Here is a 27,707-nt window from a genome sequence, read left to right on the forward strand (position 1 = left end):
GCTCATGCGCAAAAATCCATATCACAAACTAGTTTGCTTACAATCTACATACCAGACTTGCTAGTTTGCTTAGTGTCTATCTCATATTTAGCGCGCAATACTCTTTGGCAATAGGTCCGTTTTCCATGTTGGCCATACTATAAGGGTGTTCTTTGTATGAGAGCACGTATTGTTTGTCTGGTATTGGATGTATTTTCCAATTTAACGTAAACATTCATTCATTCATTCATTCATTCACTGTGCATTCATGATCCTTTTTCTACAACGTATACCGTCCATACTAGCTGATAAGTCGATTCCAATCCAAGCAACATAGACCCTGATCTGCGATCACATACTGTGCCGTCAAATTAGGTTATATGTTGGTTGTTCTACTGATTACTCCTTACAAACTGCATTGACCGAGATCTACCGGCACATAATATGACGGCAGATACGTGTCTATGCAATTTGCATTAGAATAGACTTATAAGCAAGCACAGACGGTAAAACTGATGCATCTGCATTATGTGTGGAAGAACGCTATATGCTCGCTAGTAATATTACAAGACACATTTACCTATAATTCCTATAAAACATTGCTAATCAAATAACCTAGAATTATGCATAAAATGAAGCGATTCAAATAATTGCATACAAAGATAATGATGAAATATTATAATTACCACTTCCAACCGTTTTGCTGCAAATTGTATGACGATTTTGTATCACCGTATCACTAAAAAGTATTTACACTGGTAGAAGCATATGTTGCTGTCATATTCGATATTGAAATCATCAACGAATGGTTTCTGGATTTCTATTGCATGAATATAAGAGACTCAGGTATCAGCATAAAGCATGACTGGTACATATAGTATATATATAATATCGGAACAAGAGTTTCCATTATTAACAGTTTAGTCAGTTTTATGTTTTCGCTTAATTTCCCCTTTATGTTTCATAAACTTTTCACTAAGACACATTTCATTTTGTTTTCAGTAAAATAACAGAACTAACCAACAAAACACCCTGATTTTAGGTTTTTCTTTGTCTAATAGCTTTACAAGAATTAGTCTCCACCTTCATCTAGATCTGTCCAAGAAGCATGCAGTTTGAACAATGTTCTCTGAGTTCTCCTATTTAACTAATCTCGTATACTTTATAACTATCTTTGCTTAAAACAAAGTAGAATTTACGAATTAAACAGTAGCATCTCTCAGAAAGATCCCATCCAGAAGTTATGTACATGAATACGTTTTAAATTTGTCTGGAAAAAAATATGAGGGAAATATAAATGCGCGTGCAGTAAACATGACAATTTCTTTGCAGAGACAGTAAGTGTGAATTTAAGACACTAAAACTGAATATACCCGGATCTCCAAGTAACGTTCACGCTCTTCGGATGTGCAACGCATTTTGGAACCCACAGGTTTGTATACATTGTGGCACACTAACGAATGACCATGAACACTATTAAGCAAAAGTCTAAATTTAACGATCTATAGACTTTCTAGAACTGCACGAATAATGCCTACCTATGCATCTAAACAGAAACAAGACATAGGTGACATTAATCATTAAAATGGAAAGATCCTGTTAGAGATGAGAAAGGGACGCAATATATTTCAATTCGCATCGGTCCGTACATTAAACCTTACGCAGAACAACAATAATGTATATATTAAACAAAATGTTACTAACACAAAACATCAAGTATGGATTGAAAGATTGCTTCCCTATTGATATTGTTTACTCAGAATAACGTTTTATATTCGACTCTAAATTATTGGTGTCTTACATGAGAGAAAACTATCTTGAGATCACTTCGTGGAAAGTACATTGCACGTGCGGTTGGGCTTTTTGGCTTCAAATAAATGTTATGGTAAAGATTTGATCTTATACGAGTTTTCATTTCAAGTTATAACACCAGGTCAAGTTATAACACTAGGTCAGGTTATAACACTAGGTCAACAATGAGATTCATAGGTTTCTTCAGGAGTGAGCACGCATGTATAATTATATTTACCACATGACGATCTCTCAATTATTTAAATGCAACAGCGAAACAGCGCAGTGATTGTACTCGGAATGCATCGGATATTACAGTTTTGCCCTATATGACATAATGGAGTAAATTCTGACATTGCAAGCTGTAATCTTGCGATTTTCTATCAGAAAGACGTAGTAAAGGCGTATAGCACGCGAATTGTGAGAAAAATATGTTGTTATTAAATGTATGTATGTATGTATGCATGCATGTATGTATGTATGTATGTATGTATGTATGTATGTATGTATGTATGTATGTATTTATTTATTTATTGAAAGGTTCAGTTTGACGCAAGGTCTATGTGTTTATTAAACAGCACCACATTTAAAACATTGAAACAATTATAAGTAGAGATGTATTTCACACACACACACACATACATACACACACACACACGTATGTATGTATGTATGTATGTTATAGCACTTTGATACGTGAAAACATCATAAAATATTCACAATATACTGCTCAATCGATTTGCGCACGACAGCGAATTTCAAACTCGCTATTTTTTAAAAAATAGTTGTACACTTTTCCGCCTAGATGTTTTATTACCAAAGTGTCTATCTACATTGAAATTGCAGTCACTTAAGTCCCAGTCACTTGAACAAAGCGAGCTTTATCTATCGTTGCCAAGTGGTGTCATCCTTGATATTGCAGGTTTCCGGTTATATATCAGATGCGTATCTGATATGTATCACTACTCTAATTGAGTTCGAAGTGTATTTGCTTCCTTCACTGTTTTGTTTTATCTCGCAAATTTAATTTAATCCTTTTCATAAGCTCTATGCTCTCATTCGGGTACACAATTTCCACTATTATAACCTGTAATTTAGACATACTGCATGCAAAGTTAGTACTATTGATAATATGATAGGTTGATCAGTGTGTAGAAAATATAAATAGATTCATTAATAATAACTCAACGCCAAAGTGTGAATGTATTTTTTTCTGAATAAACATATATTATTCTTTGACAGGAATTTATATCAGAACAAAATGCTTTTGATGAGGTATTGATGGGCATGGCTTCTACACTGTCGGTGAGAGAGGACCATATTGTAGTTCCAGATCTGAGAAGTAAGATAGCAGAAAGCACCATATATATATATCGCTCTGGAAATACAACTATATAAAACATATAAAACTATTCTTTTCACAAAGGGGCCAGGCTACTGAGGACGATTACACAAATGAGACTTGAACGAAACAAAATGATTTACAGACTATATATGATGTTTGGCTCTAGATATTTACAGAAACGATATAATTAGAACAAAGGAATCTAACTGATGATATAAGCCAGTACGGCAGCAATATAATGTTTGCGCCGTCGATTAGGTGGTCTACAACTTTCTAGTTCAATGTTTATCCCGAATACGGTACTTTGTTGAAATGTCAAACAATTATGAGCAACGCAAGTTTTGTTCTAAGTAATGATACAAAGTTGTGGTTTGACTAAAATTAAAACAAAATAAAAAGTATGCAATTTTTATATTTGAATTTGTTTATGGAATTCATAGAATTTGAGATCAGGAGTTTGAGACAGCTAATTATAGCTGAATTTATTTATGTTTGTAGCTGTTACATGTATAGTTGTCTCAGCGTAGTGTATTGCACACATGGAATCTACTTGATTGAATCCGCTGGGCTTGAATGTTTGCATCTGTTAAAATGCAACATATTTCTTTCGATTTCATATTTTGTGTGCCCCGTTTTGATATTATGTTTGACTCCTGTGAGGACTGAATCATTGAAAGTGTAGCCCAGGGAATATAAATATTCCACCACTAGGGGTTTTCCGTGTTTTATTGCAATGTGTCTTTAGACATATTGGATGCGGCATATATTGCACTGAATGACGTAAGTCAAATTGTCTGTGTTGGATGTTATAGGCTGCTTCTGAATGTTGAACTTTTTATCCGTGATTCTGCTTGCAGATATGCTTCACAAGGCCTTGATTTCCCAACTGTTCTTTTATTTGAGAATGGTTTAAACTTTGCCCTGACTAACTAACGTGTCTCTCAAAACTTAGGTGTACGGAACGATATGCCATTCAGAGCAATGTCAAAGCCATTATCAAATTAAATATTTTTTAATACTGCACAATCTGATTTATTTCCTTCAGTGTACATTTTAAGTTGATCGTTGGTGTTCGACTCAATCGGTAGCTCCTCTAGGGAAGGTATTGGAAAGAATGCGTGGTTAACTTGTAGTGGTTGAGAGATGGAAGTTGGAGAGAAGTCTTGCAAGACGTTGACAAAGCTTATAAGCAATATAATTTGAGGACGTTTTTTTTTTTTTCTTTCGGAGGGTGATTGTTTCAAATTTTTTTGCCTTCGTTGGTTTCCCACTTCGACCATTTTGGGAGGAAATAAAACATACGGCTTTGGGTACACAAAAGGCATGTCGGTCAGTGTTTTGCTATCTGCATGCCCTGAATCGTGCATGATGTAGAAGCATAATGTTTGAGTAGACACTGTAATGGGGCTTTTGTTTATATTTTGGAGAATCTCTCATCAGGTGATTGCGTGTCTACTTAACGTTCAAGTCAATTCTGGTGAATCATGCATTTACTGGTAGGGTAGTACTGGGTAAGGGTACCTGTTGTACGTTAATATGGTACAACATCTTTCTTGACCCTAAATAATAAGAATATAATTAGAAATGTTATAACTGATATACTACTACCTGTAAATCTTCATTTCTCCTTTATAGAACATTTGTTTGGCCCCCTAGAGTTTTCTCGGCGTGACCTGGTAGCTATCAACATCCAACGGGCGCGAGATCATGGACTATCTGACTATAACACAATACGGGAGGTATACGGGTTACCTAGGAGACAAACTTGGGAGGAAATCAACACTTCCATGTATAATGGGAGCTTGTATATGCAAGGGGTACTTATCTACTTTTCTCAGGCATACATTCAAAATAGGAATGGACAAGTGTGATAGTTATAGAATAATGTAATTGGATCTGTTCACTGTTTAATCATAAATATATTGGCATTTTGTATTGTCTTTAGTGCATTAAATCTAGATTGTAGTGTGCCGATATAAGTTCTAAGGTGGTGTCATTATTTTATTTATTTCAATGTACTCGTAGTAAAATAACATCGTAAAGAATTAATACAACAATGACACACATGCAAAAGTTTGCCTTTGACGTGTACTCTGCCAAAATTATGTTGACAATTACAAAGATATTTCAATTTTGAAGTAATCTTATATAACATTCCCAGCCAATCGAAAACTTACGTCGGGTGTACGGAAATGCATAAAAACCGGATAACGTGGACCTATTTCCAGGGTCTTTGTTGGAGACAACCCCTGATGGTATGGGGGAAACTTTTCGTACTATCACCCTAGACCAGTTCCTGAGGATCAGAAATGGTGACAGATTTTGGTTTGAAAACATCAAGAACGGGTAAGCTTTATTTTATCACTTGTGTCGATATAGTGTTGTTAAACCAATGTACCAAAATGCGTATTTCACTGTTATAAATTAAATTTGCGAATTATCTTTATTTGTAAAAGACATACGTTGTACATTTCCATTACTGACTGATTATTGATGTAAAGATAGAATATCAGACTATAAGACTTGAATCTTTTAAACCGAAAGTTTGAATCTTGGCTATCAGTTTACTGTTTTAGACCTCACACCTTTCTGAGATGTTTGTGCATGACCGTAACCTTTGCAAAATTTGTACTAAACATACACACAATGAAAAAAGTGATTATGTCAACTTAATTTACAATTTTGGTGTCATTAATTTTGCAAAGCCCAGTGATACACTTTCGTTTTCAAAAAGTAGACTGCTTATCAGATGCCTTTCTCGCCAATTAGGCGTTGTTCTCGTAATGTACTGTCACCAGAGTATTTACTAGTGGTTCGTCTCACAATATCACCGTATAGTTTTCCGTGGCGTTTTATTTAAATTATTTTGATTTTTTTGTGTTGGCGTTTCTTAACTGTTTTGTTTAGTATCACATATGGCAGCTGGCAAGCATTCCACATTCTTTACTGTCGCTGAGGATATCGTGTGCCATTTTTTAACCACTCAGTGTAGTTTGAATCTGATATCGCTACTTACGCATACTCTTTTTTTTACTCCACAATTTCCGTGTTGCTAGAGACGTTTGTTCTACTATATTACGTTTTATCCGCTGTTTGTTTGCATTACAATACTAATCTGAATGATAATAGTTCATGTTAATTAGATCCTCGTTCAATGAAGATGGCGTAAGTAATAATATAATGCCGTTCGTCTTGTCCGTTACTCAAACATTTTGTCTTCCTGACTTTGCTTTCCACAACGTAAATTTATCAAGGTTTGCTGTATTGCAATCCAATTTAGCTTGCTGCTTGTTATTTATGAGCACCTGATCGAATTTGATGTCCAACTTCTAACGACATCATCTACAGAGGTTAAATACAAGACTGTTTTACCCTCTGGCTTGTGTTTCCTCAGCGTTATTTTAACAAAGACGGACTTTCTTGCTTGTATTTCTTCAGTATTGGTATAAACAAAACTGAACTTCTGGCTTGTGTTTCCTCAGCATTATTGTAACTAATATTGTTGAATGTCAGCTAAACTTAGCATGCAGCTGTATATCGTTGAGATCTTAAAGGAATTTTATTTTGAATATTCCACATGATCTTTTGGAATAGTTATACTTTTGTATTGACTTTATTCATATTATTGGAATACCTTTGTTATGTTTACTGAGATTTATTCATATCTTTGGATTACCTTTGCTTTCTTCACTAAGGTTTATTCATATCTTTGGATTTCCTTTCACATCTTTCCCAAGGTTTACTCATATATTTGGATTTTCTTTGCTATCTTTCATAAGGTTTACTCATATATTTGGGTTTCCTTTGCTATCTTTCCTAAGGCTTACTCATATCTTTGGATTTCCTTTGCTATATTTTTTAAGGTTTACTCATATCTTTGGATTTTCTTTGCTATCTTTTTTCCGAAGGTTTACTCATATCTTTGGATTTCCTTTGCTATTTTTCATAAGGTTTACTCATATCTTTGGATTACCCTTGGTTTCTTTCCTAAGATTTACTCATATCTTTGAATTACCTTTGGTTTCTTTACTAAGGTTTACTCATATATTTGGATTACCTTTGCTATCTTTACTAGTTTTACTCATATATTTGCGTTATCTTTGCTATCAGGGGCCCCGAGTGACCGAGTGGTCTGAAGCACTGACCGTTACGGATCACTGCCGTCTCACCTCTGCCTGCGTGGATTCGTTGTTGTTGTTGTCAGGTTTAACGCCATTTTTCAGCACACGATAGCTATACATGGCGGCCAGTATTAACGGTGGAGGAAGAATCCGGGAAATCCCCCAGAAAGAACCACTGACCAACGAGAAGCTACTGGCAAGCTTTCTCACATACCCACATTAGCCGAATCCGAGACTTGAACTGCGTGGATTCGAGTCTCAGGCTCGGCAAATTTGGGTACGTGAGAAAGCTTGCCAGTAGCTTCTCGTTGTGTCGGTGGTTCTTTCCGGGGTTTCCAGGGTTCTTCCTCCACCATTTATACTGGCCGCCATTTAATGCCAATCGTGTGGTGAAAAATGGCGTTAAAACCTACAACAACAACAACAACAACCTTTGCTATCTTTACTAAGATGTACTCATATATTTGGATTATTTTATGTAGCTATGCTAAGATGTGATAGTATCTTAGTATCTTTGGTTTGTATTGCATACTTTACAGAGAAATGTTGGATTTTCAACTAATTTATTGCACCTCTATACGGATGGAACCATCAAACACTTATACACCTATTATTCCACATACTCATCTGGATAAATTATGTTACTTGATTACCGACTCTCCTGACTTTTATTTTTCACCACATGTCCCCTGTTTGAGGACATAACAAATAAATCGAAATCATTCGATCTCTTAGCTATGCATACACCAAAAGAGGCAGTTGTTTAAAATATAATATGTTTAATAAACATTGTCATCTCTACGTCTCATGCCGACCATAACATAGTCATCCTTTTATTATCAGGCTATTCACAGAAGAGGAAATAGAAGAAATAAGAAATGTTACCATTTATGACATAGTAACCATGGTGACGCGTATTGGACCCAACGATATACAACGGAACCCGTTCATATTTAGTGAGTACTGACATAAGACGAGGAATTACATTATTATCCTTGAATCGTCAGCTTCAACATATTTAGATGTTTCCACTGTATGTTCATGCAAGCTACACTTAGTGAAGCGTACAGTGTGTGTGTGTGATTTTGGATTTTTAACGTAGCTTTAACAATTTTTCACTCAGATTGCTACACTCTCTGCGGTGTGGCAGTTTATAGTGATGTACCATTTATCTAACTTTTTGGTATGACTTGACCAGGGTTCGAACTCGCGACTTCCGCATCAGAGGCGGACGCTCTAACTACTGTGCCACCTGTGCGGAGAAATGCACAGATATCGTGTACTTTAAATCGATATATGCTTGATAAATACTAACGTTCTGGATGTAAAATATTAAATACATCCTTTGCACTTCATAATTTTTGTAAAACTACAATAATGATTTCCTCTGTATTTGTGCAAAGGCGCAAATAAACTGTATCAGTTTAGAGTAGTCGGGCCTATGATAACTTTTGTAGCCCTATTTCTCGTTGCGGCATAAAAATTCACTGAAATTGTTAATGGTAATTCAAGTGGTATTAAGCGTTTGCCTTGAATCACTGACATCGAACCTCTGTCAGCGTGAGCTCGAATCTCGTGCTTGCCAATGTGGGTATGTGACAAAGCTTATTAGTATCTTCCCGTGAGTCGGTTGATCTTAACGGGGTTTTTTATTCCACCGATTATCCTGGCCACCATGTATAGCCTATGTTGCCTTGAGAATCATTTTAAACCCGCAAAAACAACACACACACACACTAATGGACACACACACAACAAACGCCCATATATATATATATATATATATATATATATATATATATATATATATATATATATATATATATATATATATATATATATGGGCGATTTGAGTGCGAACGGGGGAGACAGGTATTTCCGTATGGGTGCATTTTGAGATCTTAGTTGTAGATCCTTATGTACAGACTTTTTAATTCTACGAACATGACTGGGTCCTTATCCGCTTGTGTTATGATCACAACTGAATAAATTTATCGTTAATCACACCTGTTTTATCCATTCTATATGTTGGTGTCATTAATCACTGGGCCAAGATGATGCATGGAGTTGATTGCATACGAGTTTAAACTTTATGGGTCAGCCACGTTTGTCGAAATACCGTTATGCTCAGATATTGGATGCTTAGAATATTAATAGGCATATGATTTTAATGTTACTGTCATCTAAGTATGTATGTATGTATGTATGTATGTATGTATGTATGTATGTATGTATGCTTTTATGTATTTATGTATGTATGTATGTATTTATGTATGTATGCATTTATGTATGTATATATTCATATATACATGGCAACTTACATGATTCCTTGTAACGTAGGTCCCTGTCCACAGCCCAAACAGCTAGTTGCTGACGGAAACGAGACGTTGAATGGAACTGAAGTAATCGAGAAATGCACCCCTCTACAACACTACGACTATTTCTCTGGAAGTGAAGTGTCCTTCGCCCTCACCTTTGTTGGACTCGGATTCTGTATACCCAGTAAGTGAGCGCCCATGTATCACGTTTCATTTATTTGTTTACTCGCTGCTACGCAACGAGCGATATGAGTATTAGATTATTTTATTTTTAGGTTGTTATTAGGTTGAGAAAAATAATACATGTTGATATCTCTTTTGAAAGTTTCGACTCCTTGTTTCTTTGATAGTTAGCTAAATCGATGGGTGGGTATTCGTTGATAGCTAAATAGATGAGTGGGTATATAGTTAGGTAGGTATTTATCTAGATTAATAGTTATGCTATCAAGTGACTAATGTGTCAGCCAGTTATTTAATATGCTAGTAGATCAGCAGCAATTCATCCAGTTAGTTATTTTATTTAGATAGGTTATCAGTCATTCGGTTACTTATTTGTCTGGTCGCATGAGTTCTGGTTGTCATATTTTGGATAGAAAACACGTTATACCGTCGGTTTCCTTCGAGTTTCTCCTACTTGACAACATGTTAGCATCATTTCTCGCATAAGTAGACAAACTAATTATACGCCTGCTGAATCTGAGGTTTCTATTTTATTTCATGCAACTGACGAAAGTACTCGTTATATTTGGTTCTTCTTATAGTTTTAGATAATTTATTTGCAGGAACCATGTACGATACAAAGTTGTATCCATGATATATTTATAGAAATCCGAAAATCTATCACTACCCCAAATTCTACTCAGAAGAACACAAACATACAATAACAACAATAATAATAATAATAATAATAATAATAATAATACATTATTGTTACTTTATTATCATTATTATTATCATTATTATTATTATTATTATTATTATTATTATTATTATTATTATTATTATGAAACTAGATGAAGGATACCAACGACCAGAAATAGCATTTTGTTGTAACACATTTACATTTATTTTGGATAAATTATTTAACTGCAAATATGTATCTTCCCAAATATGAAACAACTTTTTCAGGATTTCACTACTCTAACGATATTTATGTAGACACTTGCAAGCTTGTATATCAAAACTGTACTCTTCCTTTGTTGCCTGTATGAATTTTTTTCGGATTTCTTACATTTGATACATCAGTTTTATTAAATACGTGCAGTTGCTATTGGAGTCCTTATCGTGCTGGCTAAACGACGATGACCCTAACACCTTTCAGTGTAAGAGTGAATTATATTTCTCTATCACTTACCTAAAGATCCATTTTAGGCTTGCCTTTCACAGCGAAATGCAATTTCCGGTTCTCTGTTCTTTATATCGTTACCGGTCCCTACATAACACTAAATAACCCGTATTCAGAAGCTTGCCATCAAAGGTTGCGGCTAAATTATGTTATCTTCCACTACCACCACTACCCACCCACTTTTCATAACACTGTCCATTCCATCCACATCCGATAAATCAACACAATGTACTTGACAATGTACTGAAAGATTTATAAATATAAGTCTTTTCGGTTCTTACTAAACAAATCAAACAAGAACAATATATATATATATATATATATATATATATATATATAAGAAAAATAAATTAACTCATAAAGCCACTTAAGTTCTCACAAACGTACATAGCACACTATACAAAACATCTGGGGGACACACACAAGCACGCACACGCACACAAGCAAACACACACACACACACACACACACACACACACGCCCGAAGTCAGTTATTTGGCACGGCTCCAGACACATCACTGGCTACAACAATCCAAACTCTCTCATGAGCTAATGCAATGCTGGCAAAAGATAACTAGAAAGGTGGTATGTCAAATTTATTTCTTCATCTTCATTGGTTTTCTTCATAGCAGTCGTAGTAATCGATGGGCATCGCATCCCTACGTTTTGGGGGAATTTATACTTAATTCTATGCAATTCTAAACAAATTACGATCGTATACTTCTGACGAAATAAATTAGAAATAAGTTCTTTATTTTTGATACTTGCAGATTTGAAAGCGAAAAAGAGAGTGAAATTGAAATCGGCCGCATTGTTTTCTTGATTGGTGCACGAGAGCAAGACGCCTCAAAATATGTGTGATCTAGTGAATTTGTCATTTTGATTTTCAAAACACTCTAAGTGAACCTTTGGTTAATGTTCCGCCGTTTTCCTGATTTCGCATTTGTTTCTATTTCTAACTCCAAACGAGAAAATTAATAATTAAATAAAAATTGGCATAATGTGTGTATACTGCTGTAATCAATAACACCAAAATTTCATTAGAGCGCCTGATGTATGCAAGCAAGGAGTGTATATATGCGCAACAGAAGCTACCTAAATCTTCAGACATAATTGTTCATAAAATACTTCATTGTATTAGGCAGTAATTTACCAGAATTATTAGCACAAGCAACGCTCTACCCCCTTATAGACAAAATCTGAAAATACTAGCCCTATCTGGAAAAGAGGAGTGTACTAAATGGTTTCTAAGTTCAACTTTGATGATATGCGATAAAAAATAGATACTATTTATACAAAACTCGTGCTTATGGACAAAGCATATTATGTCCTCGTTGGACTCGTGGGATTGCAAGTATATGAATATACAACAATGTTCTATTGTATGGCTCATAAAAGCACAATATTTGATGCAGTCTAAACGAAAATGCATTGATGTCTCTGCTCCACCATATGAACAATTATTGACTAATGACGAATGGTTTTTCGAACAATAATTGCTTAATGAGCTACAACGTAGAAACATTCTTGAATATAAAAGTTGTGTTAATCTCTCACTTATGCAGTATTACAACAAAACCAGATCTAGACCACAATTCAAGTGTAAATTAATATATGAAAGGTTTATCCTGGCCTCTAATGGGACAATACCCAAAGTCATATCATTCCTTGAACGAAGAACTGATATCTGTCTGCATTTAGTCAATTACAAACCTACCCATTTATTATCATGTAAACACGGGTCAAGCTACAGTACATTTTGAACCAAAGTGTTTATCGTTATATAGTTGTATGTTTGAAGCGTCTCATTGAAAGCCTTTTTAATTATCTTTCTTCTAAAATTCTAGCATATGACTAAACTTTCCTTTTAGCCAATACGCAATTTCTTTTTTTTTTAAAGACACGATTATTTATGCTTCAATTTATTTTTATTTGTATTTCACCTTTTTCATATTGATTGCTGTTTTGTAAGTACTGCTGTCTACTCGATGTAAAGAAAATCAAATAATGTTCATTCAAGTTTCAGATTAGAATTGGTTTCAATGGTTTGGTGATTATTTCCAGCGTTGACTGTGCTGAGACGGAGCTTTATCAAGATTTAAGCTAAGCTGTTTATAGGAACTCACATACCTAGAATCTGTTTCATTCATTATATATAGTGGCTAATTTACCCATATAGTTTTTTAATGTGGTCATTGATTTAGTTTAGTTAGGATTAAACTGTACTAACTATGAATCGGAACATATGTTGAACTTTTCTATGTCTTGCAAATCACAAGCAGCCAAAGCTGGATTTTCCACAATTATTGACAAGAATTTATCATCAGCAAATACCTTTATTGTGGGTTGAGTTCAGTATAATAAATTAGAATTAAAAGTTGGTCTGAGTAGATCCTTGACAAAGAAAAGCTATGACAATGTGCTCATCTGAAATGCAACATTATGTAACAGCATTTGGAGTCCTATCAAAAATATATTTTTTAACAATATCAATAATCTACCACCGATTCCTAAATTTCGTATTTTCTAGAGTATACTGTCATACCAGAATGTGTCGAAAGTATTATTAATATCATAACATACCACTTAATATCATTCGCATCGCTGTGTTTCTTGCAAAGGTCATTAACAACACCATACAACTGTAAAAGAGCTTATATTTAGGTGTTAAGGCAGATACAACATGATTAATTAGGCTGTTGGTAGTAAAATAGTTATACGAATGCAAGATATAACAATGTTTAACAAGTTACTCACACAATTTAGTAGAGGAACAAGTCCATTACTAAAGATATATTTGTCCCCACCTTTTGTAGGAAATATGATGCTTGGAACAAATCGATCACTATATTTGACAAATGTAGCAATAACAGTTGAGCGGCCTCCTTAAATGTCATAAGGTTACTCTCATCTGGAACCACATGCCTTGCTAATGTCTTGGTTTGAACGTGGATCTTTAAATGTATTTATGCTGTTGTGAAGACTATGAATTGCAACATCAGAAAGAGATTCAAAAGGCAGGATGATTGAAGTACCGTTGAGAACGTATTGTTCAAAGAAGTATTTCTGCATCAAGTTGCCTTCATTTCCATATTTAGAGTGGCTAATGACTACATCTTGAAAATTTCCCATGCTTAACAATTTGATTCCACAGTGACCAAATGGACGGGACCTAAAGAAGGTGAAAGAAAAATCAAGGTCAAGTTTAACCTCGGCAGAAAGAAGATCCATAGCACGGACATTCTCAAGAAGCCGCTACGATTGATAGATTTGCGCCTAAATACAGAGAAGATTCATATACGTGAATCTGACGACAGACAGAGAACGCTTATATCCGTTCGCGTGACAGGAGAAATAGATCTGGTAAGATGGTTAAATTCTTCATTTTAATCAAGCAAGCGATTCCAGTTTTTGTTTGTGGGGTAGTTTGAATTTTCCCTTCGACCTGACATGTAAAGGTTGGGTTAACAATTTCTCGTGAACCGTTCACAAGGACTGTAATAGAAATAACTTAAGTTCACATTTCAAAGACACTTTTCTTTAATCGTCAACAGCATTGGTGTATAGTGACTTGAACGAGACTAATGTTTACAGTTTTGCTGGGTGATGTTTTTGTTCTTTATGAAATATTTGATAAGTTAAATATACCCTAACTTTCGCGTGTTTCGATAGCACTTATTTTATGTAACTTCAAATGGAAAGCTACATCCAACGAAACTGACAAATTTCACTTATTTTTTTTGAATACTGTTAAGAGGAAATAGTTATGACCGAAAACGCTTTTATAAGCACTGCTTGTCACATTGGCATTCAACTATGAATTATAGTAAATACAATATTACCGTCACTGTTTTTCGAGAGATTTCTGTATATCATAAGACATTAATTGATTGAAATAAGTGTATGCATTTGCTTATTATATAATGTCACATAACAGAATTGTCAAAAAGACAAGCAATTGTTCTTTTTCAATTTAAATAGACATAATAAAATTATGATATAATATGCACATTTTCCTTGTGCCTGGACCTTATTTAAAAAAAAAACATTTTTTCATGTTCTACTTTGCCATAGAGTTAGCGGTAAGATCACGTCCGTACAATCAGATATACTAACTGTGATAAATTGGCACTATTTAATAGGTACAAAATGTTTGCTATATTGATACCTCAAACTATTGTAACCACAAGTAAAATAGGTTTGCATATGGACTATTTTAATACATACATTAAAGTCATTATATCCTTTACATATTTACAGATCCTTCGATTTGCAGACGAAGGTTACAGAGACAAGTTTGTCTGCAAGCTTGAAAGTTTCCTGCAGGAGGTCGGAGTAAGCAGCAAAAGGCTCAGATTTTCTGAAGCCATGATACTGAAAGACGCAGAAACAAAGGAAACAAGGAAAAAGTTACTGGATAATTTTTTCAGAATGGTGTGCTTACAGGTATATTTCACAATCATTTTATTAAGAAAGTTTTTGTCCGTTTTATACATTTTCAATTTCCATTTACACACATTCGTTGTAAGATCAAAGTAACACAGATAATACGTTTTAAACTGAGCTAAACTAAGGAAATATCTAAATTTTCTAGATGATAACGTTTGTTTTATTTATTATCTTCAAGAGATGATGTTTTTGAATTAGAGGAAAATACGTTGACAACGGTTTCGCATGAAATGACTGGACTCGAAAGGAAAATATTTCTTACCGCAGGATATATGTAACTTTTTTTCTCAAACTTTGTTTCACTAAAAATAATCTTAAAGCACTTGAAAATGAATTGTATCACTCTGAATAATTTATTTTTCCGGCTTGTTATGTTATTGCTTTCAAGATCAATATTGTTTACTTCAAACTGCAAATATAAGTTATGTGGACCTTTCCGTACTTACGGTTGCTGTTTTCTATTGTTTTGTAGGAGTCTCAAGAGGAAGTAAACCTACAATTAGACTCCAAATTAGCCAATGACATCCCAATAACTCAATTAACTCGCACCGAATTCGCCGATGCTCTAGGACTAAGACCCAACTCTACGTTCGTCAGAAACATGTTCCTCATAGCGGATAAAGATAAAAATGGTTTTGTCAGCTTTCAAGAATTCATGGACGTGTTTCTGATACTAGCCAGAGGTAAACACACCTTCTTTTATATCAGCTCCAAAGCTTTTGTCGTATATTTGTATTTGGTATATTTATATTTGGCATATTTATATTTTGTATATTTATATTTGGTATATGCCAGTGCTTCGTTTCGTCCAGAACGTACCTTGTATCACAATTTAATACTTCTATAATTATCTTTCATTGCATTATGTTAATTATGTATTATAGTATTTCTCATCCCTCTCTAGAATAGACAATCCGAAATGTACTTGGATGATATAAATGACACATGTTGGAAATATATATCAGGGTATGACAAATAGATCTATGATATTAAAATTGTATTTTGTTGAAGTTTGTTATTTCAGTTTCATAGATTGATATTATTCTTAAAAGTAGCAACATTAATTCCCGCAGAAAGTTTCGGTCTCCAGCTATGTTAGTTTCTAAGTCGTTTACAAGTTTTCAGTTCACGGTATTTGTTTAGGGATCAATTCAGACATTTTATTACTTTCTCAGGTAATGCTGAAGAGAAGACAAAGTTGTTGTTCAATATGAATGACTTAAGGGGGAAAGGATACTTGACAAAGGCAGACCTTGAAAACATTATAAAGTAGGTCACTTGCATGTATATATGTACAAATACACAAACGTACACGTATGATTCAATTTACTGATAAAATAACAGTTTCAGTGCTGGACCACTTTCCTTACTCCTTTGTGAAAAACGAAAACTCCCTAGAACCTTACTGTCTTTAATATTGCACGAGAACAAAGGCACCTATATATTTTTATGCATTAGTGATATTTTCAGACCTAGAGTGGTTTCTTTGATATGTCTGAAAGATAAAATACACCCCTTAATGTTACAATACCTAGACCATTTTCCTTACTTTCTTACTGTTCATAGATACATCAATAAAACGTTTTCAGGAAAGTCAATACGACTGAAAATGTAACAAACATTTATATCTGATAAAATGAGTTCTGTTCCATGGAGATCTCTATAGCAAACAAAATTATAAACATTATGTTCTCATCATCATAAGCAGTGATAGATAATACAATATATCTACACTGTTTTACCGAAAGAACAGAGTAAATCAATCTGTATCCTGACTTGTAATGATGACAATAGTACCGGACACTAGTTGTTTGAAGTTATTTGCTTGAAAACCAATAGTTAATGGTTTGAGTCTAACTTTTGCCACAATATTAGTTATATATGATTAAGTACCACATTTGCGCAAATAGATTTAGGCATAAAACATTGCACAATTGAATTTAAAAAACAACAACTCAAATTGCTTTGTTTGTGGGTTTAAAGCAACCTAGTTCTCAGAATTACATGGGAGAGTAGCTGGTCATGTACTAAGCAGCCTCGTAACACTATTATAACAAACTATTTCGGCTTGCATAACAACAACCAGTTTCATAATCGTTATCGTTAATTTGACGAAAGGCTAATGTCCATTTCACTGTCTATAGTTTTCTGCTATTCGTGGTAGTTATAACGAAACTGCTCCACTGTTGGAGACATTTATCTACGATCTGTGATCACAATATGTGTCCCGCTTATCGTATACCGATAGTAAATGTGTTACCCGGCTCTAGTGCGTCTGCCACACAGTAAAGATTTACTATGTACTATTTGTTTGCATACATTGATTAAACACATTCTTAGTAGGAAAGCTTTGTTAAGCCGAGAAGTGTATTGTTTATGTTGTGTCCGCCTTTTGACAGTGAAGTGGTGCCAATTTATGTACACAAAATGTATGTCATAGGCAAGCATGACATTGCAGGCCACTTGTATGCTAATCGATAACTGTCTGCGTTCATTGCTTGACAAACATGCCCCAGCTACCAAGTGCAGAGTATCAATTCAAAAGTCTTCTCCATGGTATAGCAGAGTTAGGTACCAGCTTTTCACTGCTAAAAGAGACCGCCGTAAAGCTGAGAGGCTCTGGCTTTCCACCAGTCTCATTGTTCATAAGCAAATCTATGAAGTCACTAAGACGAATGTCACAAATATAGTCCATGCAGCGAAATCAGCCCACTACACTACTAAGATCATGGAAAGTTCCAGCTGCAAAGAGCTCTTCGAGATTACTAACAAGCTAATGTCAAGGAATAAATCAACACCACTTCCAACGACCTTCGCTCCAGTCGACCTTCCGGACATGTTTGCAAATTTCTTCCGTGACAAAGTACAAACAATTTGAGATAAGCTTGACATCACAATTTCAACTGACTCGTCGTCACTATACGGATGGGATACAGAATTTGAGCGGCAACAATTAGCAGCATTTGAACCTGTCTCTATGGATTTTGTACGTACAATCGTGATGAAGTGTGCACCAAAGTCACGTGAACTTGATCCAATTCTAACATCACTGCTGCTTGAGTGCTTAGATCTAGCATTGCCTTCACTAAATGATGTTATTAATACCTCTCTCTCATCCGGGGAATTCCCATCATTTTTCAAAACTGCCATTTTAAAGCCTCTGCTGAAGAAACCAACACTAGACCTTAACGATTTAAAAAACTACCGCCCAGTTTCTAATCTCCCATTCATATGAAAAATCTTAGAAAAGGTTGTTCTATCCCAGCTTGTATCTCATCTAAATTCAAACAGTCTTTTTAGCAATCTGCATATCGCCCTTGCCACAGTACTGAAACTACTCTTCTAAAAGTAGTTAATGACATTCTCTCTGCGTTGGATAGCGGAAAGATTACAGTCCTCACCCTCCTTGATTTGTCTGCAGCATTTGACACAATAGACCATAACATATTACTTCACCGTCTCCAACATGTATTTGGCATTCATGATACAGCCTTACTGTGGTTCAAGTCTTACTTGGTCAACAGGACACAAATTGTATCGGCAAATGGAATACACTCCAGCCCAGTTGATCTATGTTGTGGTGTTCCACAGGGGTCTCTTCTTGGACCTGTTCTCTTCATTATGTACACTCAGCCGCTCTCAAGTGTCACAGATCATCATCCAGTGTCTCACCAATTGTACGCTGATGACACCCAAATATACAAATCTAGCCACCCAGCTGAAGTTGATGCTACCATCGAAGGTGTAGAGAGGTGCATTTCTGATGTGAAATCATAGATGACATGGAACAAGCTACAGATGAATGATGATAAAACTGAGGCCATTCTGATCACAACACAAAGACTTATTCATTTACATCCTTTACCTCAAACAATAAATATCAGCAACGCAAAAACATTAAATTCACACAATCATTACGAAACCTAGGTGCTACTCTGGACAGTACTCTTATATTGCACCATCATGTCATGAACATATGCAAGGCTGTATATCTTGAGCTGAGACGCATCAGCTCAATTCGCAAATATCTTTCTGTTGATGCCACTAAAACACTTGTGTGTTCATTAGTACTTTCAAGACTGGACTATTGTAACTAAATTCTGTCTGGTTCATCTCAATATCTGCTCCGGAAACTTCAAAAAGTTCACAACACAGCTGCTCGGATCATACTTAGAGTACCACAATCAGAGCACACCTCCCCGCTACTCTGTACCCTACACTGGCTATCCATTCGATCCAGAATCAAACACAAAATTTGTTCTCTGTGCTACGTTTCACTGTCGGACTCTAGTCCAACATACCTATCCGATCTCACCCATGTGTATACACCAGCAAGATACTTACGCTCCTCTTCTGACAATCGTATACTCATTATTTCCACTATGAAAACAAAGTCATATCGACAGCGTTCTTTTGCATACCAAGGCCCAGCAACGTGGAATGAATTGCCCACTGAACTTAGACACAAAGACACAGAGATCACATTCAAGAGGGCTCTCAAAACTAACCTATTTCGACTGCAAGAACAAGCTTAAAGACCTAATAATGTTTCCTACCTGAAATATTCTCAGAATGTGTTTTTATATTTTAATGTTTTTCTAATTTCATGGTGTTTGTTTTTGTAATAATATTATTATATTTTTTTATCTTATAGGTGTTGTCTAATGTTGTAAAGTGCTTAGAGCTTCTAAAGATTAGGCGCTATACAAAGTCCTCATTATTACTAATTATTATTATCATGCAGTTAATGTTTGGACCTCAAGGAAATTTACATTCTTGCCCATGGTTCAGAGCAGAGTCTACTTGATTTTCATTAATTTTCAAAAATACCGATAGTACTGGTCTCACGACTTTAAACTTGATTTTGATTGTCTTTGAATCACTGTACGAGATTTAAAACAAAAATAAGAACAAAATGCATAACTCTCTGACATCTACACTCCTATTCTTCTGCATTGTTTGCTGTTACAGACATGTAATTTGGTATGTGTTATTTTGTTATGTTTGCGAACATTAAATAATATATAAATGACTAAATTGAAACATTTATTTTCACAACGATCTAAATAATGTCGTTATGGCTCATCAATTTCTAGGTCAATACAAATATTTTCCAGTATTAACAACAAACTGAAATAAACTAGTTGACACATAATATAGTTAAAAGGTTGAATTCCTCTAGAAACAGCCATAGAAAGTTTTGCAAACATAACCGTTTTACTGTTTTATTTATTTGTCTTGTCCATGTTTTGTATTTGACTTTGAAAAAGGCTCATTAAAGAGTCGAAAGCGCTCAAGCTAACTTGATACTAGTTGTGCACTGTTCGTTGTCAGTTTCTTGCATTTATATATACAAAAGCTCATTCGTGGCCCATTAAATGTTGACTGGCGTTTACTTGAATACGTACGAAATCATCCCAGTCATTTAAATCCATCAGAACTACAAATGTAAAGAAACTTTGATTACTGGAATTCATCACAGCATCCGAGCATAGCTTACATGCTGTGGATTGGAATAGCTATGAAAGAGAAAATGTTCTTTTGAAATTTGGAGAACTAATCTGCATATTGTACGTTTCACTGTTCGGTTTCATCACACCCATTATAGAGATAAAGGAGGGTTGAGATAGTGAAAACCGTATTGAACACTGTATATTCCCTTGTCAGTTTTGATGATATGTTTGATGAGGTTAATTATGAATTTGACAGACAGGACCATACTTATGTTGCATGTTTCCGTGTATCCAGGTCGATATTGGAGCTGTCCGACGGCAAACTTGGAGATGACCAGGTTAATATGTTGATAGATAATCTCTACTCCCACGCTGGTCTTCGGAGCGCCGACATTATGGGATTCGATACATTTAAGCAAATCTTTGCCTCAGAAGAACATGAAAAGGTTTTCGAGAATGCAACTCTCAGACTTGACGGTAAGAGATAATTTTCTAATTGTATCTTTTACAAAACATAATTCAACTGTAACGAATATACTCTCTCTCTCTCTCTCTCTCTCTCTCTCTCTCTCTCTCTCTCTCTCTCTCTCTCACACACACACACACACACACACACACACACATACTGGGTAGCTATCTAGTAACACGACATAAAGTGTTATCATCATTCGTTAAGAGAAATAAATGGAGTTAATGTGCTACTACTTGGTGTTGTGTGATTTCAAGGTGTTGTGTAATTTCAAGGTTGTGATTTCAAGGTGTTGTGTGACTTCGTGATGTTGTGTGATTTCAAGGTGTTGTGTGATTTCAAGGTGTTATGTGATTACGTGTTGTTGTGTGACTCAAAAGTTACAGGCACTAAAATACTAATATTTACTTTTGTGCCAGAGCAGCAGAATACTACATATTTCTCATCATTTTTAAGACTTCAGCCGAAGGGTCAGTGTGAAAAATACATAGAAACTATTTATTTCATATGTTCATTTAAATTAATAATGTCCTCATTGACTGTTTGGGATTAATACATTAAATTTTACTTTCGTGAATTCATTTAAAGTCATGGAAGATTGCATTATTGTGTTACATGAGGACATTAATGAATATTGGAAATTATCAGTATCATTTTATATTTCTTTACTTTTGAAAGGGCATTTAGTATTTTTTGGTTGTTAATTCACAGCCCTATAAGAGTCCTTTAAATTTACACTTTGTAGTGTAGATAAATGCATAGTTCTTGATTTTACTTAAATTGTTGCTTTCACTTCCTTTCAGTTGCACTCTTTAAGACCTAAAGTCGTAGCTCTGTATATTTTGAAGTAGTTTGAACAAACGTAACATTATCATCAACGGATTTCTCCAGTATCATACCATCTGAATTCATTATCACTATTGAATATACATTTTAGCATCGTTGTTCTCCGTGCTTTGTTAATAGTTCTCATACGAACTTTATGCAACAGCGAATCATATGAAGAATGTACATGAATTAAACCAGATTTGAGTCACCTCACAAATATATTGATCATGGTAACATCCACAGCTTAGAATATCAACACGAATGTTTGTACTTAATCGGCCATATCTTGTAAAACTGCTGAATCAATATGCATAACATTTTTGTAAAAATTTGCAGTTTAGATTTTATATTCATTTAAGGTCCATTGGAAGAAAAAAGAGCTTGTCTTACATTAATATGATGAAGAGCGACAATTTGTTGTCCCTACTTTGTTTTCGTGATCACTGTTACGTACATTTTTATGTCGTTCTCATATCACATATATGTGAGATCGTCCCGTGCATCACGTCATCAGTTCATGCTTATATGTAGGTTTCATATGTCACTTTTGTCCAAGAGGTATATAAAAGAAACACAACACGTGATATATAATAATACCCATTTCACCCGAATAGGAAACGAGAACGTTTCAATCGTTACTCGTACATAGAGTTATTTCCTATTTTTATGTCATGATGTGGATTCAATTGCCTAGGGCCTAATCTTAACATAAATTCCCCAAATGTGTATATGTCCAATTGAAATTGCAGCCATTTTAACTTCTGCACGAGATGGCAATAATTCCCAAAGTCTAGTAAAGACGATGTAATGAAACATATCCAAACACATAATGTTGTCCAACAGAAGAACGGATGTACAGCAATTGGTTTGTATATACCCGTACTCTTGTAAATGGCACTTGATTTTACGTCATTTGAATTTTGTATTATACCTGTATAGAACGTGTTCTTTGTAGCTATAGGTAGTTGAAATTCTTCACAAATGTCTTGAGAAACAAGCTTAAAGAAGCCTCGGCTTAAGGTAGAAGATTTCGTCATTGTGTTTTTGTTTTTCCTTCTCTTTGTTTAAGGTGGCTGTTTGCTTGTTTTGTAAGGTTTTATGGAAGTCTTGGCCAAATAGCGAAGAAAATCGTTGCTGCTACAAATCTACTGAATTCTTCTTTTGTGACCGTTAAACAAAGTAAATATGTAACGATTTCAACTGTTCACTTTACAACTTTAATACCATCAATGTTGGTTGAAATCATGAACATTTCAAATATGGATGAAACCTGCAAACAATTATTCACACGCATTTCTGAAAGAGAACTATTTAATCTAATTCAACAACATTGTGTAGATTGTGTTACTTAGATAAATAAATATGATTTGTTGACACACATGGCATTTGCATCAACACGTATATGTGGTAATCTCATTTTATCCTAAGATACTATATTAAAAGAAATGTAAATCACCGAACGAATTATCAAATGACATTTGTTTACTCTTATAAAATGGTTTCATATCTTTTATCGTTGTACTTTTCATAAGAAAGAAAAACAGGACATCTGGCCAAAAGCTTCCAATCCAGACGCAAGACGTTTATCGATGGATTCGCGTAAGCTCTGTTTTCCATTTCATTGGAGTTTGAAACAGTTAAATATACAATAAAACATAATCACATAAATACTGAGAATCAAGCCTTTCATCCATCTCTCTCTGAAATGTATACAACCAGATTGAGCAATAAATACATCCAATAGTTAGTAAATTAGATACCCTCAGTACAAATGTCTAAAGATTGCCTCTTGCGATAGATTCCTTTCACTTTTGATTAAAATTATAAAGCTATTTAACACTATAAAGTATTTAAGACTTGCATAGAACTGTTGTTGTCTTTGGTCGTAATGTACGTTGTTCATTTTAATACAAATCAGATATATTTTTTCCTATTAAACAAGCCAATATCATGTAGTGATTAATATTGCATCATGCATTTTGCTGCCACTAAGTTCAGTTCCTTTACATATAAGCTTGAAAGTGTTTATTAACTGACAGTCAATGGTCAGAGAAAGCACACACAAATTATGTTTGCATGCATTTTGTTAACTTCGATAGCTCATTTTGTTTTTAAGCCGTGGCTTTGACAACAACGATTCATCACATGCAGCGTTATCCCTCACGAAATCGCAGGTGACGATCACAACCAAGCACAAAGAGCATCCGAAAACAAGTGGGAGAAAAGAAAGCTTGCTTTTTTCAACTGGGTAGAGAACTACCGTCGTCAGATCTTTTGGGTTACCATCTACATTCACATTACCGTAGGAATCTTTGTAGAAAGAGCCCACTGTAAGCAACTTGAATCTTTTCACATTTATTCTTAAATGAAGCTAGTAAACTATGAATATGAGTATACAAAGACAGGGGCAAGTACTGCACGACCATTACGAATAATATTTACAGAAAATAAGCTTGAATATCAATAAGGAAGGTATTTAGTTAGTAATACTATGACCAATAATTGCCAAATCTGACGATACCGTATATACTTGATCGTAAGTCACGTTCAGGTTCAAAACACTTAGGCCATTATCTGCCGACGCCTTATGCGAAGGCATATAAGTGTCTGTCTTGTTTTTGGTTCTATTGAGTAATCGTAGAAAGCTGCATCGATCAAGATCTATTATGAGACGACAGATCTGGATTTACGATGTTGAATTCGACTTATACGCGATTGCATACGGTACGTCTTCTCTGGTTGATTAGACAACTTCAAGGTAATTGCAGTAGTTACTTGCTGATGGGAGAGAAGAAGAAGAAGAAACATTTGAGAAAATATTTTTATGAAAGCATTTGTTTCAGTTCAGACTTCACATGCTATATTGACTACAGGCTCCTCGTATTGACTACAGTTTGTAGTACATGGGCATAAGGGTGCAGTTGTTATGCAAGCTCGATTTTATAAGGTGAAACTCGATTACCATCAAAGCAGATACGGTAATCAAAATATGTCACACAATTTTTTACAGGTACCTTAGCCGAGTTTACAAAATATACTAGTATCTCCAGATTATCATGCTACATAATTATTATCAGTATACATTGTGAACGTAATTATTCTCGTGTTGACTATAACAATACGTATTAAGTGAAATTCAGAGTAGGTATTGCACACATTGTTTTGCCCCATGCTGTCTCTCGTTCAGTCATAAATGCCATAAAATAGTAAACACAAGTAATTGATAAAAATACACGAGATACCAGGACAATATTGAATGCAGTAATCATATAATACTCATAGATACATGAGCCACCAGTACAATATTGTATGCAGTAATCAAATACTACCCATAGATAATTGATGAACTGTGCATTCCTTCAATCGATAGTACATTCAAACTTGCGTTAATTATTGCCCAAATAAATGAATCACCTGATTAAAACGTCCACGTTTTAATTTTTGTAATAATTATAGAAAAATGTAAGCTTTAATTTCGCAAACATCTTTATTTTTAGAGGCCGTCAGGTCCAAATTGATGGCCGCTAAACACATTATTTGGCTCTGTTGAAATAGCAAATCAATGAAATTAATGACAGTTCAAAATCCAAAGTTCAGTTCAATATCGTTATGCAAATAATAGTACAGAGGGCATGAGAATGCATCTTTTGTTAACATCGCAATTTTTATATGCAGATTATTCCTTTCAACTTGAGCATGGTGGCCTTCGTCGTATAGCGGGTTATGGTGTTACGGTTACACGTGGTGCCGCCAGCGTCATGATGTGGACGTACTCAACTCTACTAATCACCATGAGCAGGAATACAATCACCTTCCTAAGAGAAACGTTCCTTCACAGATTTATCCCCTTCAACTCCGCTTACGCCATGCACAAACTGATTGCTATAGTAGCGCTGATATTCACCGGTAGGTTTCTTTGATATAGTTTTTCGCATTTCCATATAAGCTCAAGGTACCTTATTGGCATACACCAAATTTCTAAACTTGTACTTTTTTCCATTTTGACAGGACGTGCCAAAGTCGAGATGAAAACTAGCACATTCTAAGAAATATATTTATACATATTTTATATTTAGCCTAACTGTTTGTAATATCTATCTGTGTCTGTCAAATGCGTCTTCAAGTACGGTCACTGACAGATGAACTTATCCACAGTAGTTACGGATTTGTGTGTGTATATATTGATCAAAAAGATCTCCTCCAGTATGGCTACCTATTGCACCTAACAAATGATCATTTACCCTTATATCCAATCAAATCACCGTTATATAATACTTTTGAAGCTATATTTAAAGGATGTTAGCTTTGCTTACCAATATCTTTTATTATTTATGTTTATTTGAAAAGGTTTTCTTCCCGTGTATTTAGCCGTGTTTCCCTTTACAGTTTTACAATTTAGTGTGCAATCGGCAGTGAAGAGCCAGCGTTGTGCTAACATTCCGAAAACTGAAAACATTCCTTTTTATCAAACTCTGCTTTGTTAAATATTTTCGGTGTCTTCATTTCTTCTATTTGTTCACTAAAATGGAAAGAATTAATGCGCTAAATTTATCTTGAAAAAATGCCTTATTATCTAGTGTAGTTTTGAAATTCCATGTTTCTCGCATGATGTTGAATTGTTATATATATATTTATCAATGCAATAGTAAACTATTTATTCCACATACTTTTCAGTTGTTCATTGTGTGGGACACGGGATTAACTTCTACCACATCTCCACACACGCATCCATGGACATGAACTGCCAGTTCACAGGATATTTCAGGCCGTAGGTGTTCTAAGTATTGTACAATTATAATGAGCCTCTACCGTAAATATAAACATTCACAGCTCATGTGCAACGTCCAAATGTTATATGAAGTACGCATTAACTCATAAAGTATGCTGTGAAGCCTGCGAACAATAGAACTGGTGCGATTAAAATCAAATTTATGTGAATCCTCATTGTCTGCATTATTCTTTGAGTCGAAATTAAGTGTGTATTTGTAAGACTTTGCCATCACTTTCTTTTATACTGTCGCGATTAATTTCAGCTTTCTCTAGTTTATCAAGCTTGTTTTATTTTATTTCGGACGTCCTTGCTTCCTTCCATTATTGGGCATGGTTGACAATAACTAGTGGGTTAATTATATAATGTACAAAAACTAACAATAAAACCACGTGTCATCACCTCATCAAGTATGTATTCTTAAAGGAACTGGCAAATCATTGTGTGTATACACTCACAATGGGAGCATGAATACAAGTATATGAGAGAACGAGCGTTGACTTCACCGTGTCACTCATGTACAGTGAAACACTTACCGCAATAGATTTGTGATTTTTCATATTATATTACCATCCCACAACTGTGGAAATTATTGCCAGAATAATACAAGTATTGCTGGCAACAACGAAAGTAGAATAGCGTGAAATAGGTTAGTTAAAGAGGAGGAAATGAAGTAAGGCAGAAGGAAGTAAAGTAAACGGATAGAAAAATGAAATAATTTGCTTCATCGTCCTTTTCGTGGTAGTTGGAAACCCATTTAAGTGTATCATTCTCTGGAAGTAGAAGAAAATGTACTTGTTGGCATGTATTTGTTATTGAGCTCCCTCGGTGGCGTCAGATA

At 34.8% G+C, this 27,707-nt stretch overlaps 1 pseudogene; it reads left to right on the forward strand.

Moving 5' to 3' along the window:
• LOC149771864 (dual oxidase-like) overlaps nt 1-27,232 on the forward strand; it is a 191,103-nt pseudogene extending 163,871 nt beyond the window's left edge.
• The last annotated feature ends 475 nt before the right edge of the window (nt 27,233-27,707 follow it).

Source organism: Sinohyriopsis cumingii, unplaced genomic scaffold (assembly GCF_028554795.1).
Source record: "Sinohyriopsis cumingii isolate HCF-2022 unplaced genomic scaffold, ASM2855479v2 utg001621l, whole genome shotgun sequence".
Lineage (NCBI taxonomy): Eukaryota > Metazoa > Mollusca > Bivalvia > Unionida > Unionidae > Sinohyriopsis > Sinohyriopsis cumingii.